At 33.4% G+C, this 20586-nt stretch overlaps 1 protein-coding gene across 1 annotated transcript in view; it reads left to right on the forward strand.

The window, feature by feature from the left end:
- LOC111050429 overlaps positions 1-20586 on the forward strand; it is a 394882-nt gene that overhangs the window by 230654 nt on the left and 143642 nt on the right. The gene's annotated exons all lie outside the window — the stretch shown is intronic.

The following is a 20586-nucleotide window of genomic DNA, read 5'->3' on the forward strand; positions in this document are numbered from 1 at the left end:
CAGCAGGCCTCCTTCTATAATCTGTCAGCATTAATTGTATTGGAAAGAATCCATGTTACCTATGAGTGACACTGACAGATAAATGTGAATCTCACTGAGTTGTTTGCCGTCTAACGGCCCTGCAGTGACGTCACGATAATGATGATGATTGGTCGAAAATTAATTTCGCTTTTGTAGGCATGCGCACGGCACGCGATGGTTGTGCCAACAATTGTGGTGATTGATGATACCGTTTTTTTCGCTCAATGCGAGCTGGCTTTGGGATTTGAGAGTTCGTCGACCAGTAGGCCTACCAAAGTGAGCAGCAATGGTATTTTTGAGACAGTTTCCAGCAGATGTGATTGCTACCTCCTGCTTCAGCCATTCTTTACCGGATTAGGAGTTGTCGATATCAAGTAGGAAAACGTATGAAACTTATCAGGAATGCTATCTCCGAATATTTGTGAATACAAATCAGGAATAAATACAGCTGTGCTTAGTGAGAGAAGTTGTGTGTATTTTTGGGTTCAAAATTTTATAAAATAACTTGATTAATTCAATATGAAGTGATAATTAAGTATTATATTTGAATATAGTTTGGTGTTTCAATTTCTCTAAATTCAAAATGTTTAGCTTATATATATTTTTGGACGAAAATTGAACTTGAACGTTTTACAGTAGAAACATAACCTATTTTTGAACATTTTATTAATTTATCAAAATTTGGGAATGGAATAGATTTGAGCCAAGCCTGTTGTTCCTTCCTAATCATATTTTTATGATTTGTGATTCTGTCCACGAATAAATAAATAAATAACATGAATGAAACACTTAGCCCTAGGAGCCTAGCCTGGGCCTAGTTCAGCCCTAGGTTGATCCATAAATCATCTTCTGAAATTTGAAAAATGCAGATAAGGTGCAGTCTCCACGCTTGTAGTTCAGTCCTAATGAACCTAAAATACGATTAATATGATATTTATCTAAATATACTATGCATTCTTTTGTGTGTTGTTGAATAAGTAGACGATTAGTAATTTGACAAGTTGTTTATTAATTAGACAAATAGACATGTAGACATAGACAAGAAGACAAAACAGTTCAGGTCATACATAATCTCCTAACGATTCACTGGCTTTGCCCGCGCTTCCTTCTCTTGTTGCCAACTGAATGAATGAATCAGTACCAACATACAACATGTTTTTTTTTTAAATGAATGATATTAAATGAATATAATTATAAGTACAGTATATGACTGACATTGTCATTAGACCATTATACATTGACAGATTGACATACATTGACTAAAATACAAAAATTGTTGGCAAGTGGCATAAAGCAAAAATAACTTCATAGTAGATTCGTCGACGTTAAATGAATTGAAAATATTGTCAACGCGGAAGGGTCTATTGACGCCAATAGTAATGCAACTTTCCGTTTTTCCGAAGCTTCATCGAGCCCTGAAGCAACCAAGAATATTTTGAAAGATTTCATCCATGAAGACCAGGAATGGCTCACATCACCCGTAATTGCAAGGGGTAAAATATTGTTCATCGGCAGCATATTGTTTATTGACATCGTACATAACTTACTTGAACTTAATCATCAAGTCACAAATCACTTCTGACACCATGTTGTGTGTTGTTGAATAAGTAGACGATTAGTAATTTGACAAGTTGTTTATTAATTAGACAAATAGACATGTAGACATAGACAACAAGACAAAACAGTTCAGGTCATAGGCTACATATTAACCTCCTAACGATTCACCCTGGCTTTGCCCGCGCTTCCTTCTCTTGTTGCCAACTGAATGAATGAATCAGTACCAACATACAACACATTTCAGGTACTTGTGTTCAGTCCATGAGAGCTGTAAATAGCAAATGTTGCAAAAAATCATATATAGCAAGACTATATAAATGGATTAATTATTGTTTACATCAATTTTGAACTTACAGCTTCCACCAGCCTATAACTCATTCTCCCACAAATCCCTTCTCAAACCAAAAAAGTTAATAGAACAGTTTATCCATGCTTTCTATCTTGTTGTCAGAAACACAATACTGTATCTTCATTGCGATTGAATAACACCGTAGAAAATGCTAACAGTTCAAATAAAATTCAACAAGAAACTTTTTTTACATCAACAATATATAATAATAATAATAATAATAATAATAATAATAATAGTAGTAATAATAAATTCATTTATTCTTCCAATTTATACATTACACATAATCAGATATTATGAATAGTACAGTAGATATATAACAACAACAATCTTGCAAATTATAAAAAATAAAAATAATTCAATTACACGTTGTACAAAGAAATCACAATAATTCATTTACATCAAAAGAAGAATAAATAATTTCAAGTACCCCGAGGACTAAAAGTCCTGTTTGGGGCACCATCATATTTTTAATTAAGAAAGAAAAAAGCAATGAATTATTTTGCCGAGTTGGAACTTGCATAATATGACAGGGTGAGGAATTTTCGTGTAGAAAATACATGTATATTAAATTTTTATCTACTTTCCCTTTATTTGGAAAGAATAACCAACAATCAATGCACATTCCAGGCAATTAGCAGACTAATAAATTTCATTTTATAAATTTCTGTCCATAACAATTATCAACATTATAGGAAAATTACTCATGTAGCTTGAATAATAATATTATCTTCACACAATTTCCAAGAAAGAGAGAAGACATTCATCCAATGAAACCCGTAAATTAATATCTATTCTACTCTTGAGACTAAACTCTCCACATCATTTTGTAATAGAAGCCAAGCTTTTACTTCATTTTTAAAATGTTTTTTATTATTGATTTGCTTCAATTCTACCGGCAAGTTGTTGAATGTTCGGGGGGCTACGTACAAGTAAAATCTTCGGAATATTTCCTTATATGGTCGCGGAGGTATTGGCATGTCCCCTGATCTCGAGTCCTGTCTCCTGCCCCGCTCTATTTCTAAACTTGTTACTCTTTCTCTTCCAAATCTTAGAATAGTTTTAAAAATATATAGGTATCTGAGAGGAAGCAAATTCCAGCTTCTAAATATAGCCAAAGACGAATGTATCATAGGTTTTTTTATCCATTACTTTGACAATGTGCTTTTGTCCCACTATTAAAGGATTGATAATGGAAAAATAAGTACCTCCCAAGCCACCACTCCATATGACAATCTACTTTCTACAGTGGCATAGTAAATCATTTAATACATGTCTCGATTCCTCTCAATTAATCATCATTCAGTTCTTCTTTAAATTAAGACAGCAATATTAACATGAGATAATTTTTCCTATCAGTAAACGAGGAACCGCGTTTGGGAAAGAATCAATGGAACTAGTACCATAGTTCCTTCATCTGTGCAGTCTGTAGTAGTTCCTGCAGTAAATCCTGCATTTCTACACCTCTACCAACTACTAACAAAACGATGTAAAGCCTCTTATTAATTGATGAAACTAGTGGTTATAACAAAACAATGGGCATCAAATCAGCGAACGGAAAATAAATTAAAACAGCACAATAAAACAAATAACTGATTATTACGGTCGAGTGACAGACTTAACAAGGAAACGGATGAGATTTTTTGTGGTTTCCGTTAGTCTGGAGATTTGCAATGAAGAATTGTTGAGGAAGAAGATGCAGGGATCTTGGGATATTCTGATGAAAACAAGGAAGGGTAGTAGAGATGAGCAGAAGACAGTAAAGATACCAAAAAACAGTACTATATTGAATGATGATGATTATTCTTATGATAACAGTGTAGTTGGAACGAAGACCATAGAGTTGAGCTACCTTTATCTATCTACCTAGAGGTCGAGTGCTAATATGATTCTGATACAGCAGGCTTTAATAGTAAATAATGTGCTTCAGTTATGATATATTATGCAAGATTCCAAGTTATACGCTAATTACAGTACTGTACTGTAATGGACACCAGTATAATTGTACTGTATAGTGTAGAAGCTACACTATAGGATGAATTCTTATTCAATTCCATATCGGAAATTGATAGTTTTCCTGTAATTCATCTCCCAAAATAATATTATAAAACAGTTAAGACTTCAATAATATAACTTTCAGCCCTACTGTCCATGAAAAATCTCCGCTGTTTTTACTTTCCTTGCCCTATTACCATTGGTGAGGAAAGTATTGCTTTCCGAAAAAAATTAAGGTACCACAATTTCTGAATTCTATACGTTTCAAGGTCCCCTGAGTCCGAAAAAGTGGTTTTTGGGTATTGGTCATATTGGGTATTAGTGTGTGTGTGTGTGTGTGTGTGTGTGTGTGTGTGGTGTGTGTGTGTGTGTGTGTGTATGTATGTGCGTCTGTGTACACGATATCTCATCTCCCAATTAACGGATTGACTTGAAATTTGAATTTAAGGTCCTTACACTACAAGGATCTGACACAAACAATTTCGATCAAATGCAATTCAAGATGGCGGCTAAAATGGCGAAAATGTTGTCAAAAACAGGGTTTTTCGCGATTTTCTCGAAAACGGCTCCAAAGATTTTGATCAAATTCTTACATAGAAAAATCATTGATAAGTTCTATCAACTGCTTCAAGTCCTATATCTGTAAAAATTTCAGGAACACTGCACCATCTATGCAAAGTTTGATTTTAGATTTTCAATTATCAGCCTTTATATACAATTTAAACAACAAATTTCAAGTGGAAAAGATAGAGCATGAAAATCTCTGCAATTAATACCTAGTAACATTTTCACTTAAAATTGAAAATAAGCTTGAAATTCGAGAAAATGTAATTATCCAATTGCAAACTTTTGGCAAGTGTTGGTTCTATTAAATCATTCACTACGAAGAGATAGCAGACTTCGTGAGTCTCCAGCGTTATTGTCCTGTCACCGGCTGGCTCAGATCTTAGAAAAGTGGACTTGAGATGCGCGGGAACATTAGCGTCAGATGATCAATTTCCATAACTGCAAGGAAAGTTGTGAGAGTGCACCACACCAGATTTTTTTTAAGTTTACCACAGTGTTATTTGGTTTTAAATATACTGATGGTTTTAAATAATGATATTACCTTCTGGACCCACTATTCTTATTTATGTTTTTTCGCTTCACCTTCCTCTTGCACATCTCTGTTCTGCTTTTGGTGGCTTTTTTCTTTTTTCATATCAATATTCTTTTTCCCTATAATCTTTTTTCTCATCCTCTATCCCTTATTCAAAATTCCCTCTCCTTCTTTGCACTCTTTTCTCATTAATCTTCTTCTCTCTGGTCCCACCATTCTTCTCTCTGTTCTTATCACTCTTTCTTCCGCTTGCACATCAATCTCTGTTCTTCTATCTGTAGCTTCTTCCGTCCTCCTCCTACTCATTCCAGGTGGTTGCGCGGAAAGCCTGCGCGGTACAGTGAGCAGAAGCAGAAGGCAACAAGATGTGCAGTCATGCACTGTTGCTCACTCAGACTAATGCTGAGAAGAAGAAGAAGAAGAAGAAGAAGAAGAAGAAGAAGAAGAAGAAGAAGAAGAAGAAAAGAAGAAGAGGGAGGAGAAGAAGAAGAAGAAGAAGAAGAAGAAGAAGAGAAGAAGAAGAAGAAGAAGATTGTCATGCACTGCTACCCACTCAGACTAATGCTGCCACCAATAATGCTGCAACAAACTAATTTGATAATAAAACAATGACCCGACTTTTTGCCAGATGTTGATTTTGTATAGGCCTACTATTATCCATCAGCTTGTGTATCTAACCATAGCGGTCAGCTGGAAGAATATAATTATTGCATCTACAGGAAATATTATTATGTAGAAGTCGAAGAAAATGTGTTGGAAGATTAAGGAAATATATTGTTGGTTAGTTAAAAAATATTCAAGTCATTTCTTTGAAAAAATAGTTTTCTTGGAAAATGAGGATGAAGAAAAATGTGACGAAGAAGAAGAAGACTAGGAATAAATGTATAGAAGAAGGCGAAGGAAAAATGTGAAGAAGAAGAAGGAGGAATGTTAAGAAGAGAAAAATTTGTTGAAAGATTAGGGAAATATATTGTTGGGTTAGTTAAAAAAATATTCAAGTCATTTCCTTGAAAAAATAGTTTTCTTGAAAAATGAGGAGGAAGAAAAATGTGACGAAGAAGAAGAAGACTAAGAATAAATGTAAAGTAGAAGAAGACGAAGGAAAAATTTAAAGAAGAAAAAGTAGGAATGTTAAGAAGAAAGTGGAAAAGAAGTAGTATTGAAATGATCATGAAAAAAGAGAACAGTTGGCCTTTAATGAAGGTGGATGGAGAAGAAAGAGAAGCATAAAAATTAGAAGAAATAGTGATAGCAATAAAAATAAGATGAAAGGAAGAAAATGAAGAATACTATAAAAGAGACAGGAAATGAAGAAACAGATGAAGGACAAAAAGGAAAATAATACAACCTATTTCGGACTATGGGTAACCTTATCTGAATTTGGGAGAGGAATAGCACAAGGTTAACTTATTTTTTCTCTCCCCATTATTTTGATGATGTAGGTACTTATTGTATGAATCAATAAAGAATACAAGTGAAGTGTGGGTTAACTAAGTATATTATTTGAATGCATGGTAAAGTGTTTTCTCTTTTTACTTCCCTTGCCCTATTACCATAGGTAAGGAAAGTATTGCTTTCCGAAAAAAAATAAGGAACCCCAATTTCTAAATTTCTATACGTTTCAAGGCCCCTTAGTCCAAAAAAGTGGTTTTTGGGTATTGGTCTGTGTGTGTGTGTGTGTGTGTGTGTGTGTGTGTGTGTGTGTGTGTGTGTGTTTGTTTGTTTGTGTGTGTGTGTGTGTGTGGTGTGTGTGTGTATGAGTGTATGTGCGTCTGTGTACACGATATCTCATCTCCCAATCAACGGAATGACTTGAAATTTGGAACGTAAGGTCCTTACAATATAAGGATCCGACACGAACAATTTCGATCAAATGCGATTCAAGATGTCGGCAAAAATGGCGAAAATGTTGTCAAGAACAGGGTATTTCGCGATTTTCTCCAAAACAGCTCTAACGATTTTTATTAAAGTTATACCTAAAATAGTCATCAAGCTCTATCAACTGCCACAAGTCCCATATCTGTGAAAATTTCAGGAGTTTCGCCCCATCTGTGCAAAGCTTGATTTTAGATTCTCAATTATCAGGCTTCAGATTTAATTTAAACAAAAAATTTCGAGTGGAAAAGATTGAACATGAGTATCTCTACAATTAATGTTCAGCAACATTTTCACCCAATATTAAAAATAAGCTCGAAATTCGAGAAAATGTGACTATCCAATTGGAAACTGTTAGCAACTGTTGATTCTATTTAATGATTCACTATGAAGAGATAGCAGACCTCGTGTGTCTCCAGCGTTATTGCCCTGTCACCAGCTGGCTCAAATCTTTGAATAGTAGACTTGAGATGCGCGGGAACACTAGCGTCAGGTGATCAATTTTCATAACGGCAAGTAAAGTTGTGTGAGTGTGCCACACCAGATTTTTAGACTCTTCCCATTTCTCCTTGAAGTTCTTGGTTATTTGACAAACTTGATACAAAACTACTGTATCTGCAACTTGGAAGCTGCAAAGTATAATTGAGGAATTACGTGCCATCAATCGTTATTACAGAACAATTTTGCAGTATTTCAATTTGACACATTTCACTTCCTCCCAATTGATTTATGCTTCTTGAATCATGTGTATTACCCATTATAAACTTTTTGCAACAATTTAAAAGTGCACGTTGAAATCATGAATCATTTTGTTATGACAGTGTGATCGACAGTCATAACTCATTGAAGGAATTATAGTATAAAGTGCAACTTTTCACTTTGAATGTCGATAGTATACCTCAATATCTGTATCTCGATTTCAATTTGCTTTTAGAGATCGATCTTGTTTTCTGTCTCGGGACATCACACTCGTTCTGAACGTACACATTTTATCTCTAATTCTATCTGTCAACATTTCGTCCATCACCATTATCTTCTTAAAGATTATTTCTTGAACGGAATCAATTTGAAATGATGTGCCAATACAATAATTGGATAGCAGACAATAGAAATCTATCATAACAAAGGCTGGTCCCCTGTTCTCTACAATAACTTCTCTTTTTGGTCTTATTACACCCTACCGCTCTTAACTCCTACTACTACTTCTTCTTCTTTTTCTCCTCCTCCTCCTCCTGCTCCTCCTCCTCCTCCTCTTATTCTTCTTCTCCATCTTCTTCTTCTTCTTCTTCTTCTTTTCTTGTTCTACTTCCTCTTCTTCTTCTTATAATAATAATAACTTTATTCTCGTAAAGAAAGCACAAACAATAATTACAGAAAATGCAAAATAGAAAATTAAATGATATGTAAATTAAATAATAAAAGTAAAAGTAAAAATAAAATGTCTATATCGTACAGCACCTACTTTAAAAATACAAAGATATTTCAAATCAAAAATATTTATAATATTATCTTCTTCTTCTTCTTCTTCTTCTTCTTCTTCTTCTTCTTCTTCTTCTTCTTCTTCTTCTTCTTCTTCATCATCATCATAATCATCATCTTCTTCTTCTGCTGATTCTCCTTTCTTTTTGCCTCCAAGTTTTCAGATCTCTTAATTTCCATCTTCATATTCAAGTTTTTTTCTCTCTGTCCCTAACATTCTACCTATTGCTATGTATAGGCATACTCCTCTTTTTCATCTTCCTTTTCTTCTGTGTATCCTTCTTCCTCTTCCTTTCCCCCTACTTATTCGAATTCTCTCTTCTTCCTCTATCTTTCACTCTTCCTGCTTTTTCATCACATCCTTCCTCCACTTCTTCTATCGGGTTTCCATTGCTTTCTCCAGCTTATTCCACTTCAATCCTCATTCTAGGAATCCAAACACGCTCTCAAAATGTTTTTCACTTCCTTATAATGTATCATAAATATCAATTCCAAGTTCATTGTGAATTTCCTGTTATTTCCTGCCAGTTCTTGCTCGTTCCAGTATCAGCATGTGTTTGTGTTGGTGTGGAATTATCAGTGTAACCGCTTATCATGACTCTGTGCAAACTGCAAATAGCGGAGAAATGTACTAGTTTATGTGATTCAATAATTCCACTCTCCTGTCAACAGTATGTGACTCGTACATGCTTATTACAAATAATTCGAAAAGTAAACAAATCGGTTCTGTAGATATCTCGCTGTTGAATAGAAAGTTGGACAAGTGCAGCCCCATCAGAGTGCACTCTCAAGAGAGAGAGAGAGAGTGAGAGTGTGTGTGAGAGAGAGTGTGAAAGATTGAGAGCCTTTACATCAGAGGTGTACTCAAGTGGGAATTCCCTGACTTAGAACCAAACAATGAACAAAAGCTTTATAGATTACAACTATCTTCTGTCTTCTCTGAGGAGAAGATACCTTTTCGAGTACAATCCGCTTGAAAACACTAGAGGATTTTTGGAAATTGTGTTGTTGAATAATTACGAAGATATGCTACCGGTACGTATTCGTTAATTGTTATGGACGCTTCTGTTTTAGCATAGACTAACTAAACAGATCTGGGGTTAGAAATGTGGTTGTAGTTAGAACTGCGAGAGTGATTTCAAGTAGCCTACAGATGAATCTATTGTAACAATCATCTTCACATTTCCAAAAAATGGAAATTCTTCAATAGTGTCCAAAAACTTGATGTAGGCTAATAAATTGATTGCCTAACTGTATTGACTGACTAATTGTACTAACTGACTGATTGTAGGAGCAAGTATTCTACAGTATTACCAAAGATTAAATAATAATTATGTCTATTATATTATTATATACGAATATAATATGTTAGATTGAATTTATATGAATGGAAAGATTCAATTTAATGTTGTAGTCTTTTCTCAATGGTATTACGTACATCACTCGTTATCGTAGAATAATTATCCTGTACTGTAGATCATTATCATGTTTATCGAATTATTGGTAATAGCTTTTGAGATTTGAAACTGAGACTAATCTATATTCGTTTCTTTGTCTTTTCACCAAACAAAATCTGATTTGAGTCATAACAATATACTGTATATTATGTAATTGATGAATATACTACATTGATATTCTCTCAGTCCAATGCTTTTTCTGGATATGAACGTATTAAACGTAACTCGCATTCAATCCTTAATTTTTTTATAGCTGTTATGCATAACATTGCTAAACTGATTTACTTGATACAATCAATGTCGGTATTATCAGTATACTCCGTTGATATTTTCTATATTTTCTCAATATATTCCAACCTTTCTCAGGGTAACCTTTTTTCATGGTATTTTCCATTAATCCCTCAATAAATCCGCATAACTGTTCTATTTATCAATAAGGATTGTATTGAAACCTACAATTGTATTATCTATACAATTTTGCATGAACAACTCTCTAAAACGAAACTTAAAAACTGTAGCTCTCAGGAACATAATAAAACAAATTATACTGCTGATATTATAATGTAAATGCTAAAATAATTAGCAGAGAGCGTGTATACTGATTTGAAGGCTGATGACTACTGATTGATGCGATTTTTCAAGAGCAGTGTCAAGAAGAAATCCCGACACTTTTTCTCTTCACAAGATGGATCATGACATAACGGAAGATGGAATGGTCTGACCTTTTCAAGCAATACCCGTCTAATATAACTAAAACGCTATTGCTAAATACAGCTATAGCGTAGCAAGAATTAATTCATAGCCAACTTGAATGTCATGAATATACTGTTATCAAATGAGAGAGCTGAGAAACTTGATTGAAGAATCTTTTTCACTTTGATTTCATTACGCATTACTGTAAAAACTACTCATATATTGTACAACGATCTTATCAATTGCATTGGTAGGAATTTAAATATTGAGAAAACAAATAATGTGTTTTCCCTTTTTGTGTAGTTGAAGAGAATATTGAGAAATATTGAGAAATCAAATAATGTGTTTTCCCTTTTTGTGTAGTTGAAGAGTTGATATTATGGTAATTATTCATATTAAATGAAAAGACTAAGAGATTGTCAAAAACCACAGATTTTATTGATAGTTAGAAAGACTTGTTTCGGTTGTTACACCATTGTCTAACAAAAAACTTTGTCATAAACTCAGTTTATCAGAGATTGACAATGGTGTAACAATAAAACTGGTCTTTCTAATTATCAATAAAATCTGTGGTTTTTGACAATTTCTAAGTGTTTTCATTTTAATAATGTGTTTTATTTAAAGAGCTTCATTTTTATAATGATTGTTTCCCTAAGATTTTCCTGATTTTACTAAACAAATATGAAATACTCACTGATTATACCCAATAGGCTCAATTACCGATGCCTTCTCTATTAAGATCGTAACACAGATCGTCATCGGACGGACGGCACGCATCGGACGGATCGGACGAATTGATTTGATGCATTGTTTTCAATTGGAGTGCACATACCTATACGATTCGGATAGGTATGCGCACTCTAATTGAAAACAATGCATCAAATCTAATCGTCCGATCCGTCCAATGCGTGCCGTCCGTCCGATGACGATCTGTGTGCGCCTACCTCTAGATAGATGTGATTCAAGTTATCCTGGTGTATCTGATATAATATTAATTGCTGATCTATACTGTATCTCGAATATAACTCCGTCTAATAAAGAATATTTCATTCATTCAATATATTTCATTCGTCTGGAAAATATATTAGCTCATGATTCAATAATACATTTTCATGATTGAGATAGACTATTTTGATAGTTTATCATGTTACTTCCTTCCTTCATAGTGAGAAGAAAAATTTTTTCAACAGGATCTACTAAATACTCAATGATCACACTTACATATGAAATTCTCAAGCATGTAGTTCATTGTAATAACCATTCAAGAATGCTTTCTCTATTATTCTATTTACGACTGTCAGTGGAACAATTACAGGCGAAAATTATGATAAAAACTACATCGAAATAACAAGAGACACAAAATTACACATGATTAAGTTTTGAAAAACTTCACCGAACCAGATAATGTTATCCAGGACAACGGTTTCAGTTGACCAATGGCAACTCCTTCTCACCTATGAAAAAAAAAACTTTCGAAACATAATAGCCGATAGTAAATAACGAGGTCTATGACAGCAGTCTAATAGAGTAGGACAGAATTAGGCCAAAGACCTTTTATCACTAGTTCGTATTTCAACTGTACTAACAATTGACCAATTCTAGTGGGTATCTATAAGTAGTAGAGACTTTAGTTACAAGAGTTGTTTATGGAGCCAAAATGCTTGTTTTAGTTAACTGTAGTAACAATAAATTGGCCAATTCTGGTTGGGGTATGTTGTAGAAACTTTAGTTACAAAAGTTTGTAACTTATGGAGCTAAAATGCTTCTTCCCAGCAATTATTTGTATTTCAGGTTTTACTTGATTGAGCGCAATTAGTTGTTATCAGTATGTCTTGTCTTTTAATCATACATGGTTGTTGGAAAAAATAGTTTAGGAGTTTCCCATGCAAGTGGAAATAAATAATACATAGTGTCATCTTAAGTATCTCTATATATCCAATATACAAGTTGTTCACCGATGAGAGTGACAAAAATATGAGAATTTGAAAGGGAATTTTGAAAAATAATTTTCTTTTTCGAAGAAAATGAATATTGTTCAAGTTGAGTATTTGCTGTGAAAACCAACAATTTAAAACTAATAGTCTAAGAAGCTGAACGTTGCGTTTTTTTACATTTGTAAGGCTACTCTCAGTAGCTTCAAAACTGAAACCAGGCAAACTACTAGTTATATTGTAAAACTTATTTTTCCGTACGGCAGCTCTATTGATGAACATCTTGCTGATTCTTCACTAAATGAATTCTCCCCTGATGAAAGAATGAATCCTAACCAACTTATGCTTCTCTAAACTCTATTATCCAAACAAATAATATACTCTGTGTATCTTAGAATCATCTTTCCATCTTATCAATCATGAAGAAGGATCCTGCCTGATATCTAAAAACGTTTTCCTCAATCCTGAAATCTAATAATATTCATTCAATATTTTCATGAATCGTGTTCTGCACCAATTTATTTGATTATTTTCATTACTCACTAGAGTTAAATCGTTATCCTATGAATAGAATTTGTGCCACAACCATCGATTACAAAACAAGTACGGTAATATTACTTATATTGTATGTTCAATTATGTACGCTAGGTCCCGAAGTTACTGAAAGTCAATCAGATTGAGATAAGTGGAAAATCTCGGAACAGATTCCAACTTTCCAGTCAATGAATTTGAAAATACTACTTGATTCGCTCAAGTGGAAATTGCATTTTCAAGTTGGCCCTCTTGACTGATTGAAGAAGGATAATGTGACGTAGAAAAGGGAAGAAAAGAACGAAGAAGTACGAGAAGAAGAAGAATAAGAACGGAGAGCTATCCGTCAGAAAGCCGGAAGAGCAGAGAGTGAAAGGTCAGCCGCTTACAGCACTGCACATCACATTATCACACATGAGCTGAGATGTGAGAAGCACACATTTTTACAAGGTGCAAGGTGCACATATCAACACGTCAACTCAACTTCCGCCCAAGTGTTTTGCATAGAAGCAACTAGCAAATATGAAAATTCAATATGAACAAGACTGTTGAAAAAATCAGATTTCATTAACAACGAATAAATAGCAAGAGCAGACACAAGATAGACAATTAATAGACATATGAAAATTCAATATGAACAAGACTGTTGAAAAAATCGGACTCAATTAACAACGAATAAATAGCAAGAGCAAACAGAGGATAGACAATTAATAGCCTAACAGTAACAAGAGCAGACAAACATAACAAATTCAAGACATCATAAGGTATTGCAGAATATATCGAGAGCCATGTGAATATATCATAGTGCTTTTTGGATAAGGATGATGCCCATATGATCTCTAGGCTTGTGCGTGGGTAAAAATATGTTTGATTATGAGAAATGAGTAAACCTACAGCCTACAAAACCATCGGGATGCGATTTTTAAACTCAGATTTAGTATTTGAAGGAGTTCGGCTCTTGAAGTAATAGTAAGTATTGTCATAGAGAAACAATAGCATAACTTACGCTATTCTCTATGGTATAGTGTAGTGGTCGTCTGGAGGTCATAGTAGGAGCATAAGTTGAAACTGATAAGACCATAAGTATGAATACTGATTGATTGAAAAGTCATTTTCCTCCATCAATGCTTATTTATGAATAAGCATAAACAATCAAATCATTGTTTTAAAACTACATGTAAAAGCATTAAAATCGGCAATTGTACATCAATGAACGAACAATATATGCAACATCAAAATATCCTGGTCATAGGTAATTCATTTCACTATGATAGACAATGAAGAAAAATATATACAGTAGTAGTATGATTTTAAAGAAGTATTTTAAACTTTTTCATCGAGGGAGTAGCAAAGCAGCACAAATAAGGTTCATACTTTCCCATACATTACTTCGTTAATTTATTGATTCAAGATACACAATGATTCATTAAAATACGTAATTGGGGAAGGACCAACAGGCAAAGCATATTAGTATTTACAAATATACATCATGTAGAATGCATATGTAGAAAAGTAGGAAGTTAGAGAAGAAAGCAGCTATGTAAGCTTGATTTCATGCAAACATTTTCACTTTTTGTCCAGAGATATCAAAACAATTTTCAGAAAATCGTCTGACTGACAAGAAAATAGGTGATGACCACTCTTGTCAGTGATTTTCAAGAAACCTGTGGAAAATTGCACTTCATCTGTTATGAACTGCTATGGTGGAAATGCAAACGGAAATTATTACAATAATAGGAGTCACAACCGTTCCTATACAAAGCATTACTCTAGCAATCACCCTAGAAGGATAACCGAAATCGATAAAATATATTCAAACATTATACGAGCTCATACAGAAGAAACCTCCTTCCCTTCTCATTCCATTGAATATGGTTTTGAAATATTCTTTTTGTTCTCTCAACAATTTTATTTCACCCTTAATTCCATCAATAATATTATTCAGTTTATTCCTATCACATTGGATATGTGATGAAATCTGAATAATTATTGTTCAGTGTACGAAACAAGATAGAATTGAATCATCTACACTTCAGATTGAGCTGAAGAATTTCATGTAGGTATCATAAAAAATGACAACAGAATATTGGTCTCCTCTTTTCGTAATAAAAAATTGTAGAAATTGGAAAAGGGAGATTATTCGTAATTGCAGAAGAAAATTATAAGCAGTCCACCATCTCTGGTAGAAGGGAATTTCGCACTGTGGAATAATTCAAAGGGAAATTTACCTCCACGGAGGGAAATTCTGGTCGCCACAAAGCAAAGTAATTTCGCCTGGAAGAGAAATTTACTGAATAGGAGGGAAATTTTGGTTGTCGCAGAGGGAAAAAAGTTTACCATCTCCGCTTCAGCCAATAGCCTGACTGCTTCCAGCTGTCAGTTTAGCGAAGACTGTGCGTTAGTGAACATCTATACTGAGTTCAGTTTTCTTTCAATGGTAGAATAGATTTTGAATAAAAGTATGAAATTATTAGAAGTATGAATATTTTTTCAAGTCGCTACTAGCAACGCAATGTTCGAACAAGAGTGATGTGGGATGTAATGTTCTAGGAAAAGTGTTCAGTGGAGGTGTGAAAAGTTTTGATTATTTTTTGACTAGATGCCGGTCTCATGAATTTCTTGAGAATTGTGCGAGAAGCTTGACGATCGGAATAGTTCATTCAGTGTGATATGTTCAGTTCAATCATGGTGTTTGGAAGTGGAAATAAATTTCGTATAAGAAGGTAGGTCTCAACATCTTTTATTTAAAAAAAACTCTCCATTCACTTTTTTCTTGTACTTTCAGTGTTTAAAATATACTATCAATCCTATTATCCTATTTTTCAAATCCCAATATTTTTATCTCATCAGAATCTGTTATACAACTGAATCATAAAATAATCTCCAAATTATAGTTGAACATTTGCGCTTCATATCCATCACGAAGAATAATAAAGAAGTACATTAGATAATTTACACTGCAACTAACAATCCATAGGTAAAATCAATTGTAAGAAATTTTTGAAATTATAAACTGCTAAAATGCTAAATCGAAATACAAAATCGTCAACCTTCCCAAAAAGAAAAATTAATTAGGAGATGAATTCCTCTTATCATGAGTATAACTGATAATTCGGTACAATATCACGTAGCCTTGCACTATTGGTTTAATTCACAAATTATTCGCAAACAATGATGTGGTACATAGATATTGACTAAAATATGACCTCATTGATGACTAATCATTTCTAATCTTTCAATTGAAATAAACAATGCAGGAACAAATTGCATTGTTTATTATTTGCTTACTACTGAAATAAATCGTTAATATCTTAATGTTATTATTCTGTATACATATTTTATATCACAATAACGGTTGTGTAATACAAAAATCGTCTCTTTTCAATCTCATATTCTTGTATAGCACTTATTTATTTAGTGTATGGGTTCCAAGACATCAATCAGTATTCATTTCCATCTTCACTACTTCTGCAGGATCATGATGTGGGTATGATCCCTTTTTCAGTGTACAGCACTGTATCAGTAGGTCTAAAGATCTGAAATTGAAATATTGAAGAAGGATCCTCACTTGTTCACCACTTGGCTGCGAGTAGTGAACAAATTTTATTATTTTTTATTTCAATATACAAATGACACTGATGTAATAACGTTGGTAGATGGAATAAATAATAATTTACAAAAAAATGTATATTATAGGAAATTAAAGTTTGTGCAACAAGTGTATAGAATGTTCCCATAAACATACTTTATTAAAACTTCACAAAGAACTTTGAGAGTAAAAATAGAATATTACTTCTTGGGAACGCTCATCTCAGAGTCTGAGATAATTGTAATAATAAGCGTCTTTATTTCAAAAACAAAACCAAACAAATCATCAAGCATTCAACATACAGAACAAAATTTGAAAAAAATACTTCTCAATAAACCTACTGAACTGTATAAAAGACTAATTTGACATAGCCGGAAGCTTGTCTGTCAGGAGTCGGTATAGTACTGAATCATTATTACAATGCTTTATCCTAACTGAATAATATCCTAACTGCCCCTTCGATCAACAAAACTAAAATGAGTTTAACAATTTGATAATAATAATTATGATACTGTTATCCAAGAAATAAAAATAATATGCAATCTTCTTAAAATAATGAATAGAGAATACATAGTAAAATAAATGATGAACTTTTCCTTTCATCAAAACAAAACAGAAAATTTTTTTTTTCTGAGATAATATTGTAAGCTAATAATAGAAATGAACGTCAAAGGTATCCATAATCAAAGGTAATCCATACTCAAAAGTATCCATAATCAAAGGTAAAATGTTCCAAGCATTTTAGAATGACTGAAAAAAAGATGGCGTCGAAAAAAAGATGTGGGAATTTGAATAAAAATAAAAAGAGGAAGAAGATTTGAACGTAACGAACTTTCGCTGGTCTTCCGTTACAATAAGAAGCAGTGCTGCAAGTATACTTATAGTATAGTGAGATACTATATACTATAGTGAGATTCATTTCAAAGTATCAGCATTGGGGGAATAGGAAGCGTTGCTGTTATTCATTCAGGAATTCTGTCATTTGAAGTGAGCTCACCATATATGTGTTGTAAAATCTACATAATTACGTGGTCTGATAGTGGACTTGACTGTGATCCGTTGATGGCTTTAAACTTGCTTGTACCTTGTGAGAGACTTCTGTTAGCCATTTACAGATTTGAATTCAGCGGATGGACAAGTCAACGTAACTTTACTGTCACTTTCAATTCGAGAAGAATCTTCTTGAAATGGATAGCTTATCCGACTTTACAAGCATATATGCCTGTTATATGACGGCTAACTGGTTTTATCAGAGCTTAGGCTGGTTTTATCAGTTGGTTCACAAACGGAAACATGATTATGAATATAGGGAGTAGATTTAATCACCATTGAAATATAGATTTAAAAAATTGCGGAAACATGATTATTATATGAGTAAATTAACTTCAATTCAATTTTATTCCCATCAACGAAATACACGAATAAAACATTCACAAACATTATTATATGAGTATGGAGATTAGATTCAATCAAAATTGAAATATGGATTTGAAAAATTGAGAAAAAAATTGTGAAACATGATTATTATATGAGTAAATTAACTTCAATTCAATTTTATTCCCATCAACGAAATGCATGTGTAAAACATTATTATATGAGTATGGAGAGTAGATTTAATCATCATTGAAATGTGGATTTGAAAAATTAAACATTTTCTTGTTTGTTGAGAACTTTTATATGATTTTTTAAAATAATCGAGTTCGAATCATCAGTTTCTTGGATTTTTTACGCATTCATTCACCATCTGGAAATATTTTCTCAACAGAACGCATCAAGAGTAGACAAGAGTTGTTTGAATAGGAAGGAAAGTCTAGACGATCCATTAGACTGTGCAAACAACATCAATCCAGAAACCATTTTTGGTAGCTTGAACTACCTTGACCGCTGAGGGAAGCAATATAAGTGACTTGTAGAACAGATAGATGACGATGAGGGTGGATGAAAAAATGAGAGGTAAAGAAAGAAGGTGATAAGAGAGATAGGTGATATGATGGATTGGAAAGAAGAATAGTATGGAAACATGGGTGAGGTTTTCTCACTGAGGAATATATGAGGAGAATTCTATCCTAGGTTGTCTGGAAGAGGAGTAACATAGTAAGAAATTAACACTGAAGACTAAATAAGATAGGATAGATAGATAGATAGATAGAAAAAGAAAATAAGATATTGTAGGATAGGTAGATAGATATTTATTGATAATTGTTACAAGGCTGTTGTCTATGGTAACATTTACAAAAATTGACAAAAAATTAGGAGAGAATCGGGAAGAGGATGAATAATTTTTTTATTTTATTCTATTTAGACTCTTTTTACAGAGAAGCACAGGTCGGAGGAGAAAAACTAAGAATATATTGTACTATTCCTCTCCCCAATTTGAATAACATTAAAATGTCCAGAATAGGGTTATGTCTTCTAGGTTTTAACTTGAACAAAAATTTTATAATAATACTATTATGTAAGGAATAGATGAATAGGGAATAAAATAGTTGTGGAAAGGAGAGCATGAAATGAGTCAGCGAGTGCTTTTCGAGGGTTGTATCCCTAGAGAAGAAACTTGAAACTTATAAGCTTGAGGTTGATCCTATCAGCCTTTACTATGGTTTCGTTGATTCAGTGACCACCAAAGTGGTGTACTGAACTCCTTCCTTTCAATCCCGTTATTAAAACAAGCTTCATGAACTGAGGTACTTTTTTATGGTTGACTGAATTATTTCACTTCTCTAATACTGACGTTGGATTTAATTCAATTTGATTGTAACTGATGTTTTGTCTATTTTTGTTGAACTGTTTTGAGTTTAAAACAATTCCCAGTTCACAATCTTTTAGGGCCGGTTCCCGAGCTCGGGATCTATAAGTTCTGGACTTACAGGACTAAAATAAGCTCTCGGGTCTGAATCAACTTTCTGAGTCACGGGTTTATGTTCTCAACTCCGGGGGCTATCAGTTTCTCGTCTCATTTAAGTCCAGGACATTAACGCAGTAAACATGAGGGAAATATTGTCAATATTTTGCTGTTGTATTGTTGGCATTAGGCCTATAGCAAAACAGCTGATTGCAGCGGGATAATTCAAATGCCCTCCAAACTATTTTGTAACAATTATTTTGTGAAAAAACGTTTCAATTTCTTTGTATGGTGTAGGTCTATAAATTCAAAGCAAAACCTAACCTTTTGAAACATGATTAAAAAATAAACATTTCATTCTACGTTATGCTATTATTTAGGCTATCATTGATTTTGGAATAAAAATTTTAGTATGCCACCTATTGAGTTTCAATCCATACTATTACAAATTTATATCATTTTGTACCTTGTTATGTACCTCTTTGAAATTGTTATATGTATGTGATGTGATAGTGATCCGTGAACAACATTGAATTAAAGGAACTCACACGTTTTGTGATAGATTCCAGCTTTCTGATTTTGAAATGAATGGTGGGGATGATATGGATGATTTTTCTTCCTTTAGGGCTTCTAGTTTCTTGAAACTGAGTTTTTCATTTCGAAAAGTATCGTATTAACAAGTAGCATTCCTCAATCCTCAACCTCGGTCTATTCTTTAGTCGTTTCTTTATAGGCTCTCATTGTTCGCTTGGCTTGGAAGTATGTAGTGTGAGAATCTGATCGTAGTTCTCTCATAATTCATTCCATTTCATCTTTCTTTTCTCGACTATTTATCGTCGTTTCCTCTTTCTCGTCTGACAAAAGATAAAAGAAGAAGGAGGAGGAAGCGAACGACCTCTCTTGTTCCCATTGTAATAATTAAAAGAGACGAAGAAGAAGACGATGAGAAGAAGAAAATGAGAGGTAAAGAAAGAAGGCTTTGATAAGAGAGATAGGTGATATGATGGATTGGAAAGAAGAATAGTATGGAAACATGGGTGAGGTTTTCTCACTGAGGAATATATGAGGAGAATTCTATCCTAGGTTGTCTGGAAGAGGAGTAACATAGTAAGAAATTAACACTGAAGACTAAATAAGATAGGATAGATAGATAGATAGATAGAAAAAG

This window comes from Nilaparvata lugens, chromosome 6 (assembly GCF_014356525.2).
Source record: "Nilaparvata lugens isolate BPH chromosome 6, ASM1435652v1, whole genome shotgun sequence".
Taxonomy (NCBI): Eukaryota; Metazoa; Arthropoda; class Insecta; order Hemiptera; family Delphacidae; genus Nilaparvata; species Nilaparvata lugens.